Below are 7136 nucleotides of genomic sequence, written 5' to 3'. Positions count from 1 at the left end.
TTTTTCACCTGCTCACCTGTCTTCTTTGTCACCTGGTCACCTGTCTTTTTTTCCACCTGGTCACCCGTCTTCTTTGCCACCTGGTCACCTGTTTTTATTAGTTCCACCTGGTCACCTGTCTTCTTTGCCATCCAGTCACTTGTCTTCTTCGCCACCTGGTCACCTGTCTTCTTTGCCACCTGGTCACCTGTCTTCTTTGCCACCAGGTCACCTGTCTCTTTTGCCAATCCTTCCAATCGTTTCATTCTTTCCTAAATAAATCCCAACCTTCTACTCCCCCCTTAGTTCAACCTCCAGGATTTAAATCTTCTCTAAATCCCTCTCCTCAGTGCAACTAATCCTCAATCCTCAAGGTCCCCTCTAACCATCTAATCCTCAAGGTCCTCCTCCAACCACCCAATCCTCAAGGTCCTCCTCCAACCACCCAATCCTCAAGGTCCTCCTCCAACCACCCAATCCTCAAGGTCCTCCTCCAACCACCCAATCCTCAAGGTCCTCCTCCAACCACCCAATCCTCAAGGTCCTCCTCCAACCACCCAATCCTCAAGGTCCTCCTCCAACCACCCAATCCTCAAGGTCCTCCTCCAACCACCCAATCCTCAAGGTCCTCCTCCAAACAACCAATCCTCAAGGTCCTCCTCCAATCACCCAATCCTCAAGGTCCTCCTCCAACCATCAGCCCTCAAGGTCGTCCTCTAACCACCCAATCCTCATTGTCCTCCTCCAACCACCCAATCCTCAAGCTCCTCCTCCAACTATCCAATCCTCAAGCTCCTCCCCCAGTCATTCAATCCTCAAGCTCTTCCTCCAACCACCCAATCCTCGAGCTCCTCCTCCAACAACCTATTTCTCAAGGTCCTCCTCCAACCGCCCAATCCTCAAGGTCGTCCTCCAACCACCCAATCCTCAAGGTCGTCCTCCAACAAGGGTGTGTGAATTAACCGAGATATTCTGGTCCCCAACACACCTCCTCCTCATGACATACCAGGCGTGAGAATAGCGTGGTTAATTGAAGATGCTGATGCCGTAGAGCCCACAATGATACCGAGTGGCACAGATACGTAGCCCCCTTCTCCTTGGCGACTTATTGATGGAGTGGGCGTCTGGTGGTGGTGGTGGTGGTGTAGCTGTGTGGTGGTCACTTGTGGTTGTGGTGGTGTGGCTGTGTAGCAGTGGTGGTGGTTGTGGTGGTGTGGCTGTGTGGTGGTGATTATTGTGGTTGTGGTGGCGTCGCTGTGTAGTAGTGGTGGTGGTTGTGGTGGTGTGGCTGTGTGGTGGTGATTGTTGTGGTTGTGGTGGTGTGGCTGTGTAGCAGTGGTGGTGATTGTGGTGGTGTGGCTGTGTAGTAGTGGTGGTGATTGTGGTGGTGTGGCTGTGTGGTGGTGATTGTTGTGGTTGTGGTGGTGTGGTTGTGTAGTAGTGGTGGTGATTGTGGTGGTGTGGCAGTGTGGTGGTGATTGTTGTGGTTGTGGTGGTGTGGCTGTGTAGTAGTGGTGGTGGTGGTGGTGTGGCTGTGGGTGTTTTGTGGTAGTTGTGGTTGTGTGGCTGTGGTTATTTTGTTGTGGTTGTGGTGGTGTGGTAGTGGTGTTGTGGTTGTGGTGGTGTGGTAGTGGTTTTGTGGTTGTGGTGGTTTGGTAGTGGTGTTGTGGTTGTGGTGGTGTGGTAGTGGTGTTGTGGCTGTGGTGGTGTGGTAGTGGTGTTGTGGTTGTGGTGGAGTGGTAGTGGTGTTGTGGTTGTGGTGGTGTGGTAGTGGTGTTGTTGTTGTGGTGGTATGGTAATGGTGTTGTGGTTGTGGTGGTGTGATAGTGGTGTTGTGGTTGTGTTGTGGTTGTGGTGGTGTTGTGGTTGTGGTGGTGTTGTGGTGGTGTGGTAGTGGTGTTGTGGTGCTGTTGTTGTGGTTGTGGTGTTGTGGTAGTGGTGTTTTGGTAGTGGCGTTGTGGTAGTGGTGTTGCGGTTGTGGTGGTGTGGTAGTGGTGTTGTGATGTTGTGGTAGTGGTGTTGTGGTTGTGGTGTTGTGGTAGTGGTGTTGTGGTTGTGGTGTTGTGGTAGTGGTGTTGTGGTTGTGTTGTTGTGATTCTGGTATTGTGGTAGTGGTGTTGTGGTAGTGGTGTTGTGGTTGAGGTGTTGTGGTAGTGGTGTTGTGGTTGTGGTGTTGTGATTGTGGTATTGTGGTAGTGGTGTTGTGATATTGGTGTTGTGGTTGTGCTGGTGTGGTAGTGGTTGTGTTGCTGTGGTAATGTTGTGGTTGTGGTGGTGTGGTTGTGGTGTTGTGATTCTGGTATTGTGGTAGTGGTGTTGTGGTTGTGGTGTTGTAGTTGTTGTGTTGTGGTTGTGGTGTTGTGGTAGTGGTGTTGCGATTGTGGTATTGTGGTAGTGGTGTTGTGGTTGTGGTGTTGTGGTTTTAGCAGTGTGGTGGTGGTGTTGTGGTTGTGGTATTGTGGTAGTGGTGGTGTGGTAGTGGTGTTGTGGTTGTGGTGGTGTGGTAGTGGTGTTGTGGTTGTGGTGGTGTGGTAGTGGTGTTGTTGTTGTGGTGGTATGGTAATGGTGTTGTGGTTGTGATGGTGTGATAGTGGTGTTCTGGTTGTGTTGTCGTGGTAGTGGTGTTGTGGTTGTGGTGGTGTTGTGGTTGTGGTGGTGTGGTAGTGGTGGTGTGGTTGTGGTGTTGTGGTGCTGGTGTTGTGGTTGTGGTGTTGTGGTAGTGGTGTTTTGGTAGTGGCTTTGTGGTAGTGGTGTTGCGGTTGTGGTGGTGTGGTAGTGGTGTTGTGATGTTGTGGCAGTGGTGTTGTGGTTGTGGTGTTGTGGTAGTGGTGTTGTGGTTGTGGTGTTGTGGTAGTGGTGTTGTGGTAGTGGTGTTGTGGTAGTGGTGTTGTGGTTTTGGTGTTGTGGTTTTGGTGTTGTGGTAGTGGTGTTGTGGTTGTTGTGTTGTGATTCTGGTATTGTGGTAGTGGTGTTGTGGTTGTGGCGGTGTGGTGGTGGTGTTGTGGTTGTTGTGTTGTGGTGGTGTGGTGTTGGTGTTGTGGTGGTGGTGTTGTAGTTGTGGTGGTGTGGTAGTGATGTTGTGGTTGTGCTGTTGTGGTAGTGGTGTTGTGGTTGTGGTGGTATTGTGGTTGCGGTGGTGTGGTAGTGGTGTTTTGGTGGTGGTGTTGTGGTTGTGATGTTGTGGTAGTGGTGTTGCGGTTGTGGTGTTGTGGTAGTGGTGTTGTGGTAGTGGTATTGTGGTTGTGGTGTTGTGGTAGTGGTGTTGTGGTTGTGGTGTTGTGATTGTGGTAGTGGTGTTGTTGTTGTGGTGGTGTGGTAGTGGTTGTGTCGCTGTGGTAATGTTGTGGTTGTGGTGGTGTGGTTGTGGTGTTGTAATTCTAGTATTGTGGTAGTGGTGTTGTGGTTGTGGTGTTGTGATTCTGGCATTGTGGTTGTGGCGGTGTGGTGGTGGTGTTGTGGTTGTGGTGTTGTGGTTGTGGTGTTGTGGTTGTGGTGTTGTGGTTGTGGTGTTGTGGTTGTGGTGTTGTGGTTGTGGTGTTGTGGTGGTGTGGTGGTGGTGTTGTGGTGGTGGTGTTGTGGTGGTGGTGTTGTGGTTGTGGTGGTGTGATAGTGGTGTTGCGGTTGTGGTGTTGTGGTAGTGGTGTTGTGGTAGTGGTATTGTGGTTGAGGTGTTGTGGTAGTGGTGTTGTGGTTGTGGTGTTGTGATTGTGGTATTGTGGTAGTGGTGTTGTGGTATTGGTGTTGTGGTTGTGTTGGTGTGGTAGTGGTTGTGTTGCTGTGGTAATGTTGTGGTTGTGGTGGTGTGGTTGTGGTGTTGTGATTCTGGTATTGTGGTAGTGGTGTTGTGGTTGTGGTGTTGTGGTTGTTGTGTTGTGGTTGTGGTGTTGTGGTAGTGGTGTTGTGATTGTGGTATTATGGTAGTGGTGTTGTGATTGTGGTGTTGTGGTTTTGGCAGTGTGGTGGTGGTGTTGTGGTTGTGGTATTGTGGTAGTGGTGGTGTGGTAGTGGTGTTGTGGTTGTGATGGTGTGGTAGTGGTGTTGTTGTTGTGGTGGTATGGTAATGGTGTTGTGGTTGTGGTGGTGTGATAGTGGTGTTCTGGTTGTGTTGTCGTGGTAGTGGTGTTGTGGTTGTGGTGGTGTTGTGGTTGTGGTGGTGTTGTGGTTGTGGTGGTGTTGTGGTTGTGGTGGTGTTGTGGTTGTGGTGGTGTTGTGGTTGTGGTGGTGTTGTGGTTGTGGTGGTGTTGTGGTTGTGGTGGTGTTGTGGTTGTGGTGGTGTTGTGGTTGTGGTGGTGTTGTGGTTGTGGTGTTGTGGTTATGGTGGTGTGGTAGTGGTGTTGTGGTGCTGGTGTTGTGGTTGTGGTGTTGTGGTAGTGGTGTTTTGGTAGTGGCTTTGTGGTAGTGGTGTTGTGGTAGTGGTGTTGTGGTTGTGGTGTTGTGGTAGTGGTGTTGTGGTTGTGGTGTAGTGGTAGTGGTGTTGTGGTAGTGGTGTTGTGGTTGAGGTGTTGTGGTAGTGGTGTTGTGGTTGTGGTGTTGTGGTAGTGGTGTTGTGGTAGTGGTGTTGTGGTTGTGGTGTTGTGGTAGTGGTGTTGTTGTTGTGGTGTTGTGGTAGTGGTGTTGTGGTTGTGGTGTTGCGATTCTGGTATTGTGGTAGTGGTGTTGTGGTTGTGGTGGTGTGGTGATCGTGTTGTGGTTGTGGTGTTGTGGTGGTGTGGTGTTGGTGTTGTGGTGGTGGTGTTGGTGTTGTGGTGGTGGTGTTGTGGTTGTGGTGGTGTGGTAGTGATGTTGTGGTTGTGCTGTTGTGGTAGTGGTGTTGTGGTTGTGGTGGTGTTGTGGTTGCGGTGGTGTGGTAGTGGTGTTGTGGTGGTGGTGTTGTTGTTGTGGTGTTGTGGTAGTGGTGTTGTGGTTGTGGTGTTGTGATTGTGGTAATGGTGTTGTGGTAGTGGTGTTGTGGTTGTGGTGTTGTGATTGTGGTAGTGGTGTTGTGGTAGTGGTGTTGTGGTTGTGGTGGTGTGGTAGTGGTTGTGTCGCTGTGGTAATGCTGTGGTTGTGGTGGTGTGGTTGTGGTGTTGTGATTCTAGTATTGTGGTAGTGGTGTTGTGGTTGTGGTGTTGTGATTCTGGCATTGTGGTAGTGGTGTTGTGGTTGTGGCGGTGTGGTGGTGGTGTTGTGGTTGTGGTGGTGTGGTTGTGGTGTTGTGGTGGTGTGGTGGTGGTGTTGTGGTGGTAGTGTTGTGGTTTTGGTGGTGTGGTAGTGATGTTGTGGTTGTGGTGTTGTGGTAGTGGTGTTGTGGTTGTGGTGGTGTTGTGGTTGCGGTGGTGTGGTAGTGGTGTTGTTGTGGTGGTGGTGTGGTTGTGGTGTTGTGGCAGTGGTGTTGCGGTTGTGGTGTTGTGGTAGTGGTGTTGTGGTAGTGGTATTGTGGTTGTGGTGTTGTGATTGTGGTATTGTGGTAGTGGTGTTGTGGTATTGGTGTTGTGGTTGTGGTTGTGTGGAAGTGGTTGTGTCGCTGTGGTAATGTTGTGGTTGTGGTGGTGTGGTTGTGGTGTTGTGATTCTGGTATTGTGGTAGTGGTGTTGTGGTTGTGGTGTTGTGGTTGTTGTGTTGTGGTTGTGGTGTTGTGGTAGTGGTGTTGTGATTGTGGTATTGGGGTAGTGGTGTTGTGGTTGTGGTGTTGTGGTTTTGGCAGTGTGGTGGTGGTGTTGTGGTTGTGGTATTGTGGTAGTGGTGGTGTGGTAGTGGTGTTATGGTTGTGGTGGTGTGGTAGTGGTGTTGTGGTTGTGGTGGTGTGGTAGTGGTGTTGTGGTTGTGGTGGTGTGGTAGTGGTGTTATGGTTGTGGTGGTGTAGTAGTGGTGTTGTGGTTGTTATGTTGTGGTAGTGGTGTTGTGGTTGTTATGTTGTGGTAGTGGTGTTGTGGTTGTGGTGGTGTGGTAGTGGTTGTGTGGCTGTGGTAATGTTCTGGTTGTGGTGGTGTGGTAGTGGTGTTGTGGTTGTGGTGATATGGTAGTGGTTGTGTAGCTGTGGTTGTAAGTGAAGTCTAGTAAAGTAAGGCTAGGTTAATGCTGGAGTAAGTAAGTGAAGTGAGGTAAGGTTAGGTTGGGACAGGTTAGGTTAGAGTGGGTAAGGTGACGTCTGGTTATGTTAGGGTGGGTGAGGTGGCGTCTGGTTAGGTTAGGGTGGGTGAGGTGACGTCTGGTTAGGTTAGGGTGGGTAAGGTGACGTCTGGTTAGGTTAGGGTGGGTGAGGTGACGTCTGGTTAGGTTAGGGTTGGTGAAGTGACGCCTGGTTAGGTTACGATGGGTGAGGTGACGCCTGGTTAGGTTAGGGTGGGTGAGGTGACGTCTGGTTAGGTTAGAGTGGGTGAGCTGACGCCTGGTTAGGTTAGGGTTGTTGAAGTGAAGCCTGGTTAGGTTAGGATGGGTGAGGTGACGCCTGGTTAGGTTAGGGTGGGTGAGGTGACGTCTGGTTAGGTTAGGATGGGTGAGGTGACGTCTGGTTAGGTTAGGATGGGTGAGGTGACGTCTGGTTAGGTTAGGGTGGGTGAGGTGACGTCTGGTTAGGTTAGGGTGGGTGAGGTGACGTCTGGTTAGGTTAGGGTGGGTGAGGTGACGTCTGGTTAGGCTAGGGTAGGATACGTTAGGGTAGGGAAAGGTAGGGTAGATTAGGGTAGAGTATGGTAGGTTAGGTTAGGTTAGACTGGAGTGTTCAGTGGAGGTGTAGTGGTGGTGATAGTGATGATAGTGGTAGTGATAAGCTGGGTATATGAAGTGGTGGTGATAGTGATGATAGTGGTAGTGATAAGCAGGGTACATGTAGTGGTGGTGATAGTAGTGGTGATAGTGGTGGTGGTGATAGTGATGATAGTGGTCGTGATAATCAGAGTACACGTAATGGTGGTGATAGTGATGATAGTGGTAGTATAATCAGGGTACATATAGTGGTGGTGATAGTAGTGATGACAGTTGTGGTGGTGACAGTGATGACAATGGTAGTGATGATAGTGGTAGTGATGACAGTGGTAGTGATAATTAGGGTACATGTAGTGGTGATGATAATCGTGGTGATAGTGGTGATGGTGATAGTGGTATTGGTGGTGGTGAGTGATGATAGTGGTAGTGATAAGCAGGGTACATGTAGTGGGGGTGATAGTGATGATAAGGAA

This window comes from Coenobita brevimanus, chromosome 116 (assembly GCF_032717465.1).
Source record: "Coenobita brevimanus isolate Jiangsu-jjx chromosome 116, ASM3271746v2, whole genome shotgun sequence".
NCBI classification, from domain to species: Eukaryota; Metazoa; Arthropoda; class Malacostraca; order Decapoda; family Coenobitidae; genus Coenobita; species Coenobita brevimanus.
This window is presented reverse-complemented; position numbering follows the sequence as displayed.